Source organism: Periophthalmus magnuspinnatus, chromosome 16, assembly GCF_009829125.3.
Source record: "Periophthalmus magnuspinnatus isolate fPerMag1 chromosome 16, fPerMag1.2.pri, whole genome shotgun sequence".
In the NCBI taxonomy this organism is placed as follows: Eukaryota; Metazoa; Chordata; class Actinopteri; order Gobiiformes; family Gobiidae; genus Periophthalmus; species Periophthalmus magnuspinnatus.
Genome location: NC_047141.1, coordinates 9,467,936 through 9,484,827, shown reverse-complemented (window position 1 = coordinate 9,484,827; position 16,892 = coordinate 9,467,936). Strand labels below are relative to the sequence as shown.

Sequence of the window (16,892 nt, the reverse complement as noted above, 5' to 3'; positions counted from 1 at the left end):
TTGTGCAGTTTAAAGAATAATTACAGTGCATTTTAGACACATCCCCTGTCACGATGATTACTGTGTCGACTTATCACCCAATATATGAAAGCTTAGAACAATATATTTTGGGGCTCAGGATATCGTGAGTACAATTTCTTTGCAAAAATTGAGAGATTTGGGGGTATTTTTGTAGTAATACGGAACGATTTGAGCTGTAAAAAGTTGAATAAGTGACATCAAATTATTGTTTCATTCTGTTTCTTTGGTGCTGTTCAGGCCTTTTAATGATATTGTATATTTACAAGGATTATCATGCATTATTGTTATTCTTGAGTCACTTGGATAGGACTAACTGCCGCTAGTCTACAACATACTGAATAGGAAAAATGTCTCTTTTTTTGTTAGAAAAAAGTCTGATTCCCCAGCTAATATAAATGGGTTTTCAATTGTGCCTTCTAGCAATTTTAGAGCCCATTGACATTGATGGAGAACGGATGATGTCGTTTTGGGCACGACTACATCAGCTGTGCCGTACCAAGCCAGGTTCCACTGTTTGCTGCTTTCACTGGTCTTTTAGTCCCACACTGGCCTCAGTCTGGGGTGTTCTGCCTCTCCCCAGCGTGGCATTTTGGACAGAGCTGTATAGTCTTCGCAGGGCTCATTACCATTCCAGGTGGTGCCAGCTGGAGATGTCCCCTACGCCTCTGTCCCCGCGCTCACCCACGGCGACTACGCGTTTTACCTCCTCCTCTTTCTCCTCCTCTTCCTCGCCACCGACTCCCCAGCTCCCCGTGCTCTTTATTGTCCGTCCGTCTCTTGCCAACTCGGCCTCAAACGCTGCGCGGCGGTCAGTCTATTCGCCGCCGCCCGAGGTGTCAGGCGCCGGTAACCATGACGACGGTGTCATGGCAGTACCGTCGGAGGTGCTGATCCCCCGGGGCGGTGCAGACACAAACTACAAGGATCTGTCACGCTCGGCACACCAACTCGGCCACGTCGGAGGCAATCTAGTAATATGTGGAGAGTGTTGTGGAGAGCGGCGATGCTCAAACGTGAAATCCTCTACTTCATGATGGTGCTGTATGCTAAGTTTGAAAAGACTCTACTGTAAAAGAGAGCTAAAAACACAAGGCAATAGCAAACATAACTAAACATTTTCTTTGATTGAGGCCTGATTTGCCCTCTGCTAAATAGGAGAGATGGATTCGCCTAAATATTGCAGTACTTGTGACAATACTAGTATTAGCGCACCGATCCAAACGTTAGCGGTTCGAATCCCGCTCTCCACTTAAACATCATTGGTAGAGCAGTCCGATCCACTGACCCACAGATGAATACTGTCATGTACTTGGGCAAGACACTTAACCCACTGAGCCCCCAGTGTCTGTGTACACTGGTGTATGAATGTGTGACTGGTTCCTTGATGTAAAGCGCTTGCCTTGAAGTACCTCAAAGTGGAAAAGCGCTATATACACCATTTATTAGTACTAGTATATCATGCATGTTTACGAGGCTGCATTGTTGCAACAGAAATCCACGCAACAAAGGACAAAAGTTGGTTACTTCTGCCACACGAAGGTAACCTCTAAACCACTATGCTCTCAAACTCTGTCAGACAAATGAATACTTTAAATACTTACTATAGTTAAATAGTTCAAATGATTGTTTTTGTAAGAAGTGAAATCATTGGAAATAGTACTTGATGTGCCAAAAGTATCCTCTTTATAAACTTTCACTGCGAGTTATTCAGTATTAATACCCGTGTTCTGCAGAAAATGTTCTTAGTAATCCGCGTGTCTTCTTAATAACTTATCAAAGCAGACGAAATCAAATAGTGATTGTAATTTTGTGGAAGATTTTGAAAGTTTATAGCAAATCTAAAATAAATCTCAGTACCAACATGCAGCTGGATGTGAACTGTGACTCATATCTTATAGACAGAATATAGGCAATGCACATCCCTAAAAATTCAAGGCCAACGTCATTCACACTCCAATATAATGCAAAAAACGATCTCTGGAAGTTGTGAAAAGCAGAGTTTACATGCAGACAGTACGCAGCAGACTTATTTTGACCTCAAGAGCTGCTTATGCAATATATCTATACTGGTGCAAGACAAATTTTGCTCAAATATATGGAAAAAAATGTGGGGAAAAAAACTGATCCAGGGCTTTTAAGAGGAGCCAGTTGAGGGGATAAGGCACAGACATTCGCCTAATGACTCATCCCTACACATGTAACACAGTTTGCATTATCCCAATTTGTATCAAAGATGTGCATTTGCATTCTATTTGCTCTGTAGCCAGAAAACCCCTTTTGGATCATTAAGCTCACGAGACAACCCTGGCCTATAGCTGCCGTGCATTTTCAACAGCTCTAGACAACATCTCCAAAAAACGCACCTGAATTGAAAGTAATTTGCTCATTTTCTAGCAGCCCGCTTTCAAGGACCTGAGAATAAGAAGTGGAGGAAAGTGAGCGCCTCCACTACAAAGGAGAGCTTATGGCACGAAATTGGCTCCGACAAAGAAACAGGAGGCGTATAGAGTTCAGCGTTCTATCTGCGGCGCACAGGCTGGGGCTCACCTTAAAAACGCGCACCTTTTTTTTTTTTTTTTTTTTCTTCTTTGCCCTCCTCTTTTCGTATGAAAGGTTAAAAGCCTGGAAAGAGACACCGCGATGGAAACAAAAATAAGAATGACATCATTCCGAAGCCGTGGCAACACTCGAAAGGGAAGTCTGATCGGTAAATACGGAGTTCTCAGCCAGTGCGCGGCAGGTGGTCCCGCAGCTAATCGTCTCAAGCGGAGAATGTGCGAGTGAAAGGTTGATGCAAAAGACATGTATACAGGATGTGGAGCGTCTAAAATTACCGAAACGTGAGAAATTGAGAATTGTTTTGGAGACGGGCAAAATTTGAATATCTGGTAATAATAGGATTCTGTTAAAAGTTCACGTTTTAAAACCATCCAGAAGAATTGACTAAAGTACGACAGAAATATGAACTGACAAACTAATACGAGAATCACATATTAGAACATGTTTGTACAGATCTAAATTATAGGCTTAGCTCTTTTGTTTTTCATTCAGAATAAGACGATATATTTTGTGGTTGTTTGGTACTTAAAAAAATGTAGTGTTTGCAGTTTGCTAATTTTGTCTATTCAAATTGTGATTTCAGTTTGATTGCAATTCATTTGGCAACTCTAGTGCAAATTAAAATGACCTCAAACAGGAATGTATGATCTCCCAAAGGGTATAAGTGAGATTTTTGGACTTTTGTGGTAAATTTTATGGTCCTTTCACGTTTTGTGCTAGTCTTGAACCTCAACCAAGACATACAAGCTTTCTGGAGATGGCACCTGCATGAAAAGTTAAAACCATACTTTGGAACCTTACTTTGCCATACTGTGGACCATTGCAGTAATAGGAACGATATTTCCATGGCAACAAGCAGAAACAGACCCTTCTACAGGCCAAATAAGGCTCACAGCAAAGACGCAAGTGCAAAAAAAGCAACCAAAAAACCACTTTGAGTCTATTTTTCGGCTGAAAAGTTGCACACGGTGGCTTAAAAATGATACGTGAACATAATTTAAAGAATAAACGGATCAAATTTGGGGATGACAGGATCACTGGGCTTCCATAAACAATAGCAGTGTCAGGTCAAAGAAAGATGGATGCCACATGAGCTGTCTAAAAGTGGGGCAACTCTCTCAAGGGCGAGGGGGGAGATTTTGGGGGCGCACACCAAATATCCAGTTTTTTTATTTTTTATTTATTATTTTTTTCCTTGGATGTGGAGAGAAAGCGGAGCGTCGACAGATCTCTGCTCCCCGTCTGAGTCAGCAGCTCTGGCTTTGTGAGGCGTGCCAGCGTGATGAATAATAAGGGCACATACAAGTGGGTTTGAAGCGGCTCTACTTTCTGCTCTCAGTAAACCGTGGAGCTGTGGTCGGATGGTAGGGGTAGCGATTTCGTTGGCAAGTGAAGTTGTTTTTTTATTTTTATTATTTTTTTTATTGAAATTGACACACGCGTAGCTCATCTGACAAAATGCTTCTTTCTATTTTTAAGGACGCTTACGGAATTAAACGTGTGTAATTCTGCATAGCTGTGCCAATAATACAATACAGTCATAGAATTGTGTCAAAATGTTGCTGAAAACTCCAAACCAGCCCAGACCTGCTTAATTCTATTGGGGATTTTTAGACCAAGGTTTAGGTGTTTTTTTCATACCTGACTGTTTGGACTGCTCACTCCAACAGCGCCGTCTACAGTCCGACTACTTCAGGACAATAACCCAGGTGTGTGAGTGAAAAAAAGCCCCCTCGTTCCGGTTTATAGTCCCATGGACACGTTTCCGTATTTCAGTTTCCTCCTTAATCCAGCGACATTGTTGTTGTCCTCTGTCCCAATGATGTTTGCTCTGTCCTGGTCCATAATATGGTTCTCTCTTTTGCCGTGGTCAGAAAATATCCAATTGGAGCTGCTGCGGTTCTGTTGTTTTGTTGCAATCTTTCCTACTTGGTTTGTAGGTCGTTACTGTACAAAAATGGTCTTTTGTTCAAAATAGTGCCTATCAAACATAAAACTCAGTAATTGCTTGTGGTAGTGACGACTTGTTAAAAAAATGAAACTCCCAATTGCAACTTTTTTTTTTTTTTTTTTTTTGTAAAGACCGCACAATATATTGCAATCAAATTAAAATTACTATTTGAGTTGCCACAAAGTCACAAAGGCTGCAATTATTTGGATAATGGAATGTCCTCTGCAAAGAACAAAATATGAAAAAAGTTGTACTTTGGTGAAACTTGGTCTGAACTTTGTTATGTGAAAAGTAGACAGTAGGTTTATATTGCAGCTGGAAATAAATATCCAAAATAGAAATCCACAAATGTCAAACCTTCATCTGGCCTTCGGATTGGTCGACCGCTGCTCTTACCACTGAACCACTGTCGCCCAAGTCCGTAACTTCGAATGCACTTGTTTAGAAACTTTCAAGAGGCCTATTTGGTCTTCTGTCTCTCTGTCACGTCACAAGTCAGCAGTGACTCTAAGCTGAGGAAGAAGTGAAGTTGTTGCCACGGTGATTGAATCTTGCCATTAGGTTTCCTCAGCAGTCTGTGGAGATCCGTGATGAAGGAGGGAGGGGGCTTGGATTAATGAAGCCCCCTGCAGCACGGGGAGCCGGTGGGCCGCCTTCACCTGCCGAGCTGCCTCAGACTGGGCCGGTAGACAGATGGGCCCAACAAACCCATCAGTGTGAGGGCCCCCCCGAGACCGCCGCGCAATCGGGGAGATAACACACAACGAGCTGTCTGCGGAGTTTGCTACCAGTGGGAGAAAAGTAGCACTACAGTAATAACAGCGCAGAAGCTAGTGGTTATCGACTGACCAACCGGAGCATGCTAATCCTAAAGAGACATGTAGATTGCCGTTTGAGAACCTTGAGTGGCGTCTTTAGTGGCAACGGAGAACAACGCGGCCATGGCTCAGCTGCAGTGAGAGGTAAATATATGGTTGGTCGATGAATCTGGTTGATGTCTGAGTTTTACGGTATCAACATCGATGGATAGGGGTTAAAACAATGAATTGGTTTGTTTAATTCTTGTCTAATCGCTTATGCAGTGGCTAATCGTTATCTGCACTCACACTTTTTAATATTTTTTTAGCCAACACAGAACGGTTGTGTTATAAATTCACATATTTTCATAGAATTGAATGTAAATTATGTATTTAAGGGAACTTTATAAAGTAATTAATTACATAAACGCAAGATGGTTAATGCCTGTCTCCATGGAGATGTTATTGCTTTACCTGGAATGTTCCGCAGTATGACATTTAACTTATCTCTGCTTTTATCTCCATGGAGGCAAGGAAGTGACTCAGATCGTTTTACAGCCCAGATACAGGTCAGGTCACGAATGCATATTTTTCAAGGAATTTACGAGCAATAAAACTAGTACAAAATGAAAGACCCACCACCAAAAAAGTTACACAGCACACCTTTAATCTTCAGCTTGTCGCCTGTCCAATTTCAAAGCAGACATCCCGGAGCAACGTGATTCCATAAATCCATAAAGGCATTGCACCAGCAGACTGGAACCTTTGTGCGCGCCCGTGTACCTGCTGCGCCGCGTGGGATGTAGCCTGACGTGGAATAGATTTGCGCTGATGGATGGCACCGACGTCTCTGTTCCCTCCGAGCCGCCCCAAGCCCGCTGCTGAACCACCGCTGAATCCATTCTGTGGGCACAGCGGAGCCCTTGTGCCCGCGACTTGGCATGCGCGGGGTGGCAGGGTAGGTATCCGAGCCAACAACTCCCCACTGCCCTGCCAAGGCTTAGCACGCACCAAAATAAAAGAGGGATCGGAGGATTTCGGAGAAGAACACTTAGCTTTAAAGAAGACCCATCGTGCTCTTTCTGCTATATAGTTATAATCTGTCACATATGTGGAACATTCTATTTTAAATCGCAATATTCTTCTGAAACGGCCCCATAGCAGTCATATGCTGCAGTCAAATCTCTGCTCTCCATGCTAAGTTGCTCCCCCCTTCAAAGCACTATCACAACGCAATCAGTGTGAATCTGACTAATGAAACTACTGCACATCGTATCAGGTTTGTGAAGTTGTAGCATATTGTTTTGCACCATGCTTTTGTGTATTCATGGAGGATTGTCGCGTGGGAGCAGGGGGAACGTAGCCGTGTGGGCAGAGTCTTGAAACCAGCTGAAAGGAGGGCTAGAATAGGGCCCAGGAGAGCTCGCTAAATTACTGAAACGTGCATGGATGGCATCTGAAATCTATTCAGGCATGTTTTTAATGAGGGAACATTACAGCACGGTAGAAAGTTAGGAAGTAAAAAATCAAAAGACTGAACAATACCTCCTCTTAAATGAAAGAAACATGTTTGGGTTGGAAAATTGCAGAACCCATTGAGGTATTAGAAGCAGATTCCCGCCTGCGCCATTACGGTACGGCGCTATAAACATCACCACAACAAAGTGCCACATGCTGTCGGCCCCTCATATGCAAAGCTGCAGATCACACAAGTGAGCATCATTTTTCTTTTTCATTTGTGCCAAAACGGCTACGAGACGCTCCTGAATCCTACGTGTATCACTAATTAAGGGAATCATATTCGAGAACAACGTAAAGAGCAGTGCCGTGTGGCGTCTGCGGTGGAAACGATGGTAGACATGTTGAATACAGGAGAATAAAGATTGTTCAAACATGCATGAATCACTTTAAATAGAATTCCTAATGGGTAAATGAGAAGGGGAAACAATTATAATATGGTTTAAAAGCCACTAACCACTCCTTTGAAGATGGTGAGGTACAGATCTTAGCCAAAGAAAAGAAAGTATGTAAGAGGTAAGTTAAAGTGGTCATTTTTGTTAGGAAAGACAATCTTTAAACAGGAATGAGGGCTTGGACATAATTTATCTCTTATGTGTAACTCCATCCTCGGACCTAAATCAAAACAAGGAAAATGATAGTGCTAGCCAGTATGGTAATGGGTGTGAGAGCAGCCATTAGGGGCCTGAACGATTATGTAAACATGAGTCAGGCACAGTTCAGTTACTATAGTTCAATAGACCTAGCCAACAAACAAACACTGTGTATACAAATAGGTGGGTTGGTTTCAGTGTAGTTCGCTCCTCTCTTCAGATGGATGTACAGCAGTGTCCACCAGCAATCTGACTAGAACTTGGATGAGCAGCGAAACGTCTTCACTCAATAACTTTTGTCCAGTTGACAGATTTGAAATTTTCTTGGATCATACCTGGACAACTGACGTATTACACAGACAAGGTTAAAAAGCTCTAAAAAGACAAATTTAAATAATGGGTTTCCTTCAGTATCACAAGCTTGCCAGAACCGGTGCGGCGTAATATCGCATAAATGGCTCTAGATGCAATTAAACTGGACTCGTCACGGCCACTTTCCTTTCATGACGATGATTGTTTCAGTAAGGTTTCTCACCCTTTGAGTCAGCGCGTCTCACTCCACTTGTCGCCCGCTTTTGGATGGATTCGTAAATGTCGTCTGGATTGCAGCTGTCTTTTAAAAAAAAAAAAAAACAAGTTCTGAAAGTTTTGCCTGTACAAACTGTTCCTCAAAGCATTTAGAGGAAGGCTTCCATGGAAGTAATGTGCTTGTTGACAGATTTTGGTTTTTGAACGTGTTACGTGTTTATATCGGGTTAAAATTGTGTGGCTTAATTAACTGTCTGGTATTTTACAACAACCTTTAATTTTTTATTTCCCTGTCCTTTACAAAGTCGCCATTTATTTACTTTTTCAACTTTTTTTCCCCTTTGCATGTGTCATATTCTGGGATGCACAGGTCGAAAAAACATAATTTACACCAGCCGTTCCCAAAGTGGACACAATGTCACTGATTAAACCCAAGTCACAACAAACTGGCTAATCTATTTTAGAGGTCGTTAACATTATCTGCAAGTCTAACGAGCTTGCAGTGGGCTTATTATTGCTCTTTTTGAAGATAGTAAATACAAAATATAGGCTAATTAAATTCCTGTTTGCAATTTATCCATTCTAGCCAAATATGCCTTTCTAATCTAATAATCTTTTACAACAGTTCTACAGTCTGGACTGAACCGAGGACGAAACAAAACAATTTGCATCTTATCTTTTGAAGTAACCAACTATATTTTGTTATTTTTGAAGCTGCAAAGTTGTCCTTCACAACTTGTTTAAATGATTTGTAAAAAAGTACTGTCTAAAGCATATACATACGTACTTGAACAGTTTGATAGTATTGCTTTTACTTGTATTGGAGCAGTATTTGACCAGATGTGTCTTTTTAGTTAAACTCAAGTAATAAAATGCACTTTGACCACCTCTGGTTGCGAGGCATGAGGTCTGGAGGTCTCGGAGACGAAATGTACAAGTTATGACACTGTATTTATATTTGAACCGGCATATTTTACTCTGTTTAGGTTCTCACACAATAAACTATTCAAACAAACCTTCTTAAAATAGAGCAAAATCGTCCTGTGTAAAACCCAACATTGGACCTGTTCTGTTTGACCCATGCTTTTGAGGTTCCCCAGTGCTGTGCCATGCTGTGTGTTAACATTGGCTAAATACATACAACCAGCCCACAGGAGCAGAGGCAGTCCGGGAATGTAAAGAGAGACTGTACGCATTCATCACAGCAGGGGGATGTTTAGAAGCCTCTTTACCTTTGCCTTGTTTAACACAGTGCAAGCCCCCAGGATGCTTTGTGCTGATGAGCCGGCCCACTGCACATACTGTTGGCAAGCTCTGGGTTAGTAATGTACAACGGATAAAGCTAGATCGGCGCCATAATATGCGAATGGCCTCTAATGCTTAACGGGAGCTTTGCCCGAATTTGAACAATATGGAGTTGATAACCAATTAATCTCGGTAAATGCAAAACATTGGTTACATATGTTAGCTTTATAGTCTGTTAACGTCGTCAAGCTGTCCCAAAGTTGTACACATTGCTTTTTTTTTCATTTTATCATATATATATTTAAATTATTGCTAACCTGTTTTTGAAAGTATACTATGGCAACCAACTCTCACACGCCACATTCATACTAGGCAATGTGGGTTAAGTGTCTTGCCTAAGGACACAGCAACAGTTTCCATTAAAGCCACTGCTGCCCCACTGTGGCACCTGGTCTCTCATCCAAGTACTAACCAACCTTGACCTCGCTTGGCTTCAGAAATTTGACAAGATTGGGCATCAAAAAGCGTCTATTATAAGACATTAAATATATCCAACTTCATGGAGAGAAACAGGATGCTATACTGTGGAACATTCCAAGCAAAGCAACAACATGGCGACGACCAGTTGGAGGCACTTGCACGTTTGCACAGGTTTTATACATGATATGACTGAAGTGCGTCTGCTTCTGTTTGTCTATAAAGTTATTCTGTCACTTTGAAATCATTAGAGACGAGCCTAATTGTTTGCATAGAAATAGAAAATGTATCAGGGCAGGACATATCCCAATGGAAGCACGCCCAAAGCGGAGCTCTCCAAAGGGACCTTGCATACATATGCTCTCCATGAAAAACCACACAAACTAAACCAGGATGAGTACTCTGGGAGAAGTGACCATCTCTCTATTCACAGCTGTTATTTTGAACTCTGTCTCTTAGAGCTGCAAGGTTAATCACAATCAAATCAAAGTCGCAATCTGAATGGATGCGTCGGCAAATGACAAAGGCTGCTATTTTTTAAGTACCATAATTTTCTCGACAAACAACAAAATATCCTGTCTTATTCTGCATAAAAAGTGCTAACCCTGTTGTTCAGATCTGTATAAACACTGAAATATTCTGATACTTGTTTTAGTTTATCAGTTCTTATGGACGCCATTAAAATAAACTATAGAAACAACAATAATTTTGACTATACTATGCTATACTACTTTTCAGAGGACATTGGATTTTCTAAATAGCTAATTGCATTAACTCAAATTTCCAAAGCAATGTTTCGCGCTTGCCAGGGATCCAAAATACACACTTCAATACTTTACAAGGATGTGAGTTTGTTCACCCGTGAATCTCCCAGAGTTCAGATGGGCATGAGTGACGGGTGGATTAGCCAATCAGGGACAAGCATCGTCCATCCTTATCAAAACAAGTATAGCTGCTTAAGAGTAAAAAACTAAATTAAAAAAATCACAGGGAACTGAAAAATGTTGCATATTTCCACAGAATCAATGACAGGAAATTTTATATTGTTCAAAAGGAATAATCGTTTCACATGCGTCATTGAAAAACAAATCTCAGTGCACGATCATGTTTGGTTCTGGCTTGAGACGCGACAGGGGAAGTGGGGACCAGACTGATGCCCCTCTGTATGAAAAATCCAAAAATCATTCTGGATCTGCCAGACAAGTGCAGCCCTAAACAGAATCCCATTATTAAAACATAAATCACAAAACTAATTGTCACTGCAAGGCTTATCAGAAAAATCACATTTAGATATTTTTTCTGTCACTCTACTATCTTTGAATCCGTTTTTCCATTTTCATGCAGCCTGGATTAAACCACCATGGGCCTGTCTGTAGCCTCACCTCCCATAGCGGGGCCCTCCGGTGAACCTCGTGCCCCCTTTTAGAGCTCAGACAGTGGGATGTACGAGCTCGCCGAGTGACCCTGGACCTGCGGGGCTCTGTAATGCATTAAGATGAACGCCGGGCCCGTCCCAACGTCTCGTGATGAATGGGGATCTGCAGCACAGACCTGGCTCTATGTAAAACGCCTGACACCACCATCCATCAGAGGGAGCCACTAATGTTTAAAACAAGAGCTGCTGTTTACATGTTACAGCGAACACAATAGATTACATTTACATACGCATAGCTTGTGGAAATATTATCCTCCTGGGAAAAACATGGAAGTATGTTGGAAGTTTTCATCTGTCACAAAGGGGAGATGAGTTACTCAAGGAGGGCATCTGGGTTAAAATATATGCTGAACCAATTTGAAGATGGATGCGTGTAGTGAGGGCAAAACGCAAATGGAGAAAAAATGCTAGGGGACTTGGAACTAAACTAATTAGACTTTCCTTTAAAGGCACACTATGGAACTTCTGTTGGGGGGCCTGCCACCTGCTTGTTCTGAGTGACATGTTATTGCTTTGACTGGAATGTTTCACAGTATGGCATTAAAGGTGATTTCCCTGTGAAAAATAACAGAACGAGTCCATTTCAAACAGTTCACAGTGGCCCAGATGTATTAGTAACTTACCTTATGCATTTGAACATACTAATTATTCAATGCAAAGAGTTTATGAGCCTAACTAGCATGCTAATGTGCACTTCCTGATTATCTGACAATACAACGCTTTATAATTAGATGCACAAAAATCTATCTCCATCAGTCTCATTTGTATTTCTCAAATTCCGTGAACAAAAACATGCTTTCTCACTGCAAATGGGCTCACTTCTCCACAGATGTGACCTTTAACTTGGCCTGGCGTAACTCACCACCTGCTCGCAAGTTAATAATACAGTGTAGGACTTTTAAAAGTTTGACCGTTGGAATAAAACATGTAACACTTTGTCTATAATTGGAAGTTTAGAATTTGCCAGTATCGCTCCATTTGGCCAGAAAGTCGAATTGTACGCTTATATTTCTGCAGTGATGCTTTCTACATAGTATCTAATAGCGATTACATGGCCTGTATTTTTAAGTGCGTGTAAACCGAAGAGCACTCTTGGGATGATACTGTTTGTCCTAAAGGGTACTACACACACACACACACACACACATGCATTAATAACACACTTACTGCTGCTTTCTGTACTCGCACTTTGTAATGGGCTCTCCACACACAGGTGCCACATACCACACAGTCCGCTGCTATTCTACGCTATCTGTTCACACAAGCTGCAATATCAAGCTCACAATTAGCATCGCACCTGAGATCCTGCATTCACACCTCTGATAAGTCCCTCATGTCCCTCATATTTCATGTGCTGACAGCAGCTCTGGTTCTGTTTATGGCGATACATGCATGTGTTTGGCTTGTGGCGCCCCCGGTGGAGAGATGGAAAAGTTCACGTCCGCATGGTTTTGTGATTTAATTTGCCTGGACAAATATTCTACATCAGTACTTTAGTGGAGCTGATAAATTCATGTATGATTTTTATTTTTTTTATTAGGGGTCATTTCAGAAACAACCTTGAGCACCATGGTTTGAAGAAGTTGGACATTTTTGGACAGTTTTGACATTTTTGTTTAGTTAAAGATGGAAACAATGGCAAAGAAGTAGGGCTAACGTAGACACTTTTCCCCATTCACTCTTATTGGTCTGTCCATCATGCTCTGTGTGAGTGACAGCTAAAGTAAACCAATCACAGTGAAATATAAGCTTTCCAAAGCAGTAGATGGTATAAGTGGCAAATTGTGACGGCCATGTTTTGGTCACAGAACATGTACGAACATATACTTTCTGACTTTCTATAATGCTCTCCCGGCACCCACCATGCCTCAAAACTTTGCAATAAAAGAAAGTCTTTCAATACCAATAGTAGCCAAACATATTTATTCGGTACTGTTAAGCTTTAGGTACACATTATTGTCCCTGTAGGGAAATTTATCATCTGCATTTTACCCGTCACTCAATGCCACCAGGTTTTGGGTTGATGGGTTTTGTCCAGGTACTCCGGTTTCCCCCAACTGGACATGGGGAGACTAACTTTAACTTTGAACAGTAAGTTAAAGTTAAGTGAGTTAAAGTATCAAGCATATCCAAAAATGCATGTCAGAACCCTCTTTGAACCAGGGTTGGTTGTTATGGGCTACATTTTTATAGAACATTTAATACATTTATTACTGTTACAAAAGCCAATTCTCCCCATACCCCTTCATGAATTCCAAAAGATATTCTATAACTGCATTTTAAAAGTCACAATTACAAAAAGGTCTGTGTAACTGTTCAATTGAATCTTTTAGAGGTGTTTTTTTTTTTTTTTTTTTTTTTTGGCACTACACCACGTTCAAGACACTCTGTACATGTCAGAATGTATTAAACCGAAGTGACTTTCAGAGGTTCTAAATTTCTCAATAAACGGAGCAATTATCACCCACGTCGATACTACCATACTTTACCAGAACAAAACTCTCGTCTTTCCCGTGGATCTTTCTAACCCAGGTATATTCCATCTGGGGCCGATCCTTTTCATTCTCCCGGCATGTGGCCTCGGTATCGTGGCGAGATCGGCGGTGGGGGGCGGCGGTGATGTAACAGCGGTTGTTCTGGCAGATAAGACCCCCCACCCCGACTCACCCGCCCACCCGCCACGCTCCCGACAAATGGCACCCGGGCTGTCTACAGCGTTCACATTGAGATAGACAGGTGCCGCCCTAACAACTACCTTATCCACGGCTTCTTATAGGCGGCATTTCAGACTGCCAGAAATAAGCACGGTATAAGTCGAGATAGCTAGCTTTCGAAAGGTATTTCATAGCAGCGAAAATAAAAAAGTGCAGGAAGTGAAGTGAACTATAGTTGAAATTGCAAAGTTTGTGACAGTTCACAAGTACGTGTTTTATGCACTTGGGGGTTGGTAAAGCTATGGGTCTGTGTAAGCACTAACATTTCAGCGAGGAGACAAAATTATGGTCTGGGAATATGAAATACTGATCGGTCTTCACTGTGGATTATATATTTTTTCTTTATGTCTTAAAAAATGGCTTTGGCTAAAACTGTGCTCCAGGTTTGGCTGTAGACCAACCCGAACCCTAAGACCCAAGCTGATCAATTTGACCAGTTTGATTATTTTTTGCTCACTTCTTGACAAAAATGGTATGTAGCAATAGGATGAAAAGTTGTTGATTTGAGAGCGATAATAACTCTCCCTTTTGTCCAAACATTAGTGGTGAAGAGGAGTAGATGGCGAGGCTGGGGAAGCAAATAATTCTGTGGAGAGGAGTTACCATCAAGCTAAAATGGCAATATAAAGGAGTGACAAGATGGCGTATTTAGCCTATTTGAATATCCAGAGAGGTGATTGGCTGACTGGCAAAGGTAGCAGGCTGTAATTGGCTAATGTAAATTTCTGTCATTGTGTCCTAACCCACTTTTCCTAGTACGAAAGTGGAGTGTGAGTCCGTGATTAGTTGTGCAGATTGGCAGCCTCACTTCTGTCTGTTTGAGGCTTTGACCAGCCTGTAAACCGCATTATTATTATAACTCTATGTTCCTGGTTGCATTTCAGCTCAATCTTCCTTTCTGTCAGCATTCTTTCACATCTGAGCTAAATCCTGAAGGCCCTCCGCACATCCACAGGGGGAGGCCGTACTGCATCATCGGTCAATTGCACCATTACACCAGCATATGTCTTGCTTCTTCCTGGCAACGGAAATTAGTCTATTCTCAAGCATAGCAACAGCAAACCTAACCAAGTTGGATCATTTTATATTCAGTGTTGCAAGGGCTACTTAGAAAATTGAAAGTTGTATTCTGAATAATTTTGCATTGAGTTGCATTACATTAAATGGTTTCTAAAAATGTGGCATAGGAATCAACTCCGATTTATATTTGGATTGTTTTGGTTTTAGGAAAGTAATGGTTTTCAGAATACCGCCAAATGAAAGATTAACTGTATTAAAACACAGGGACATCACATTTTGAGCGAGTTACACCTCCTTCAGACGCTGTAGTTCCAAAACACAGTGCTATAATGACTACAAAAATATTAAATAAAATACATTTAACATTTTTTGCCGACATTGTGAACTTGATAGCACAATCTATGTGCTATCAAGTTCACCCCAAAAAAACCTACTCAAAAGTTTACACAGGATTTTCTAAATATATTGTGTTCTGTTTGTTTTGCAGGTTGTTGCAGAACCAGTGGTATCAGCCGATCAGAGGATTATTAACTCCAGAGACCTTGTGTTTTGGAGCTACTGTGGAATAGCTCTTTAAGGTATGGGACTACTTTTCTCTTCACTGCATCTGATGTGTAATGTTTTCACGTAGAATATAGCTTTACTCAAGATTTTATACCTGTATTATACCTGTACCTGCTCTACCATATATACAATCAATGTCAAACCTTTTCAGTTATTTTTGCTGGTCAATATATGGCAAGGCAAGTTTATTTTTATAGCATTATTCTTACACAAGGTAATTCAAAGTGCTTTACAGAATAAGAAAGACATTAAAATCACACAAATCAAAACATAAATAATCACCCAATCTGCAACTCTCTCACCCACTCGTTTGCACCCTTTAAAAACTCTCTCTCGCACTCTTTAAACACTGTCTTGCTCAGTTTAAGAACTTTCCCATTACTTTACAAAAAACTTTCCTGTCTATGGTGTCTTTCATCCCTGTCAGGAAGAATGGGGAAAACGGACTGCCATAAGTATAACGTTTTTTGTGTATTTGGGCACAAAACTTGGTACTAGATGTGCAATACTGTCATTTATAAGTACATTTTTGCAGTTACGGCTGCACAATATTGGGAATGATTGAGATGAGAGATTGAGAGTATTTTATTGCTGTCAAGTACTGTGAACAATATTGTAATATTTTAAGAATTTAAACACAATAGTGCAGTTAAATGCATTCATTTACCAGTCAATTTACTGTTTAAAAAAAGAAAACGGCAACAAAATAACTGAAAAAAGAAAAATCATTGATAAAATCTGCTTTGATATTGCAATACGTTTAGTTAGTTGAGGTATTGCATTGGGCATTGCATTGGGCAGTATTGTTATATCAATACTTTTGTGATATATTTTGCATAGGTTCGTGTGTACTTTTTAAAGACAAAAAAAAGTAAAAAAAAACAAAAAACATTTTATCTAAGTTATCTAAAAAAGAAGACTATGAATGAATTTAACAGTAAAATAAAAAACACGTGTTGCCTTGGAGAACAAAAGTAATCCATGGTGAGATTGTAAGCACTGGAGGGGATATAAAGGAGTAGTTAGTGAGTTAGCTGGAATTTTTGTATTTTGTTATATGTGAAAAGACTAATTAAACTTAGTGAGTGCATTTCTATAAAGCTGAAACTTGAAAATCTTAGTACTTTTTCTGCATACATAGTTGTTTTTGCATGAACCCCGTGCAGGTGTAGTCTTGTGAGTGCTGTTTGGATCAGATATATAGAGATAGGTAATATTTATGAGAACTTTTGCCACGCCCCCTTTTTAGTCGACTAATCGATCGGCAGGACATGTCTGGTAAGTCAACCAAGAATTTGTTTAGCCAACTTCAGCCCTAATGCCATAACTCTTCCATGAGATCATAACTGCAGCATCCTGGTTACAGATTTGTTGTTGTTGTTGTTAACTCGTGGTTATACCCATGTTGCAGGCTCACTCTTGTTTACATGTTGTTTGTGGACTCCCCCGGCGTCATGTTCACATCCTTTT

General features: G+C 40.8%; 1 protein-coding gene across 4 annotated transcripts in view; it reads left to right on the top strand.

The window, feature by feature from the left end:
• The window catches only part of sema6e (sema domain, transmembrane domain (TM), and cytoplasmic domain, (semaphorin) 6E), a 278,709-nt gene that overhangs the window by 74,655 nt on the left and 187,162 nt on the right, over positions 1 to 16,892 (top strand). For all 4 annotated transcript variants that reach the window (XM_055228148.1, XM_055228150.1, XM_055228151.1 and 1 more), the window contains one exon: positions 15,346 to 15,436. The gene's annotated coding sequence lies outside the window, so the exon portion shown is untranslated. The remainder of the gene's footprint in view (positions 1 to 15,345; positions 15,437 to 16,892) is intronic.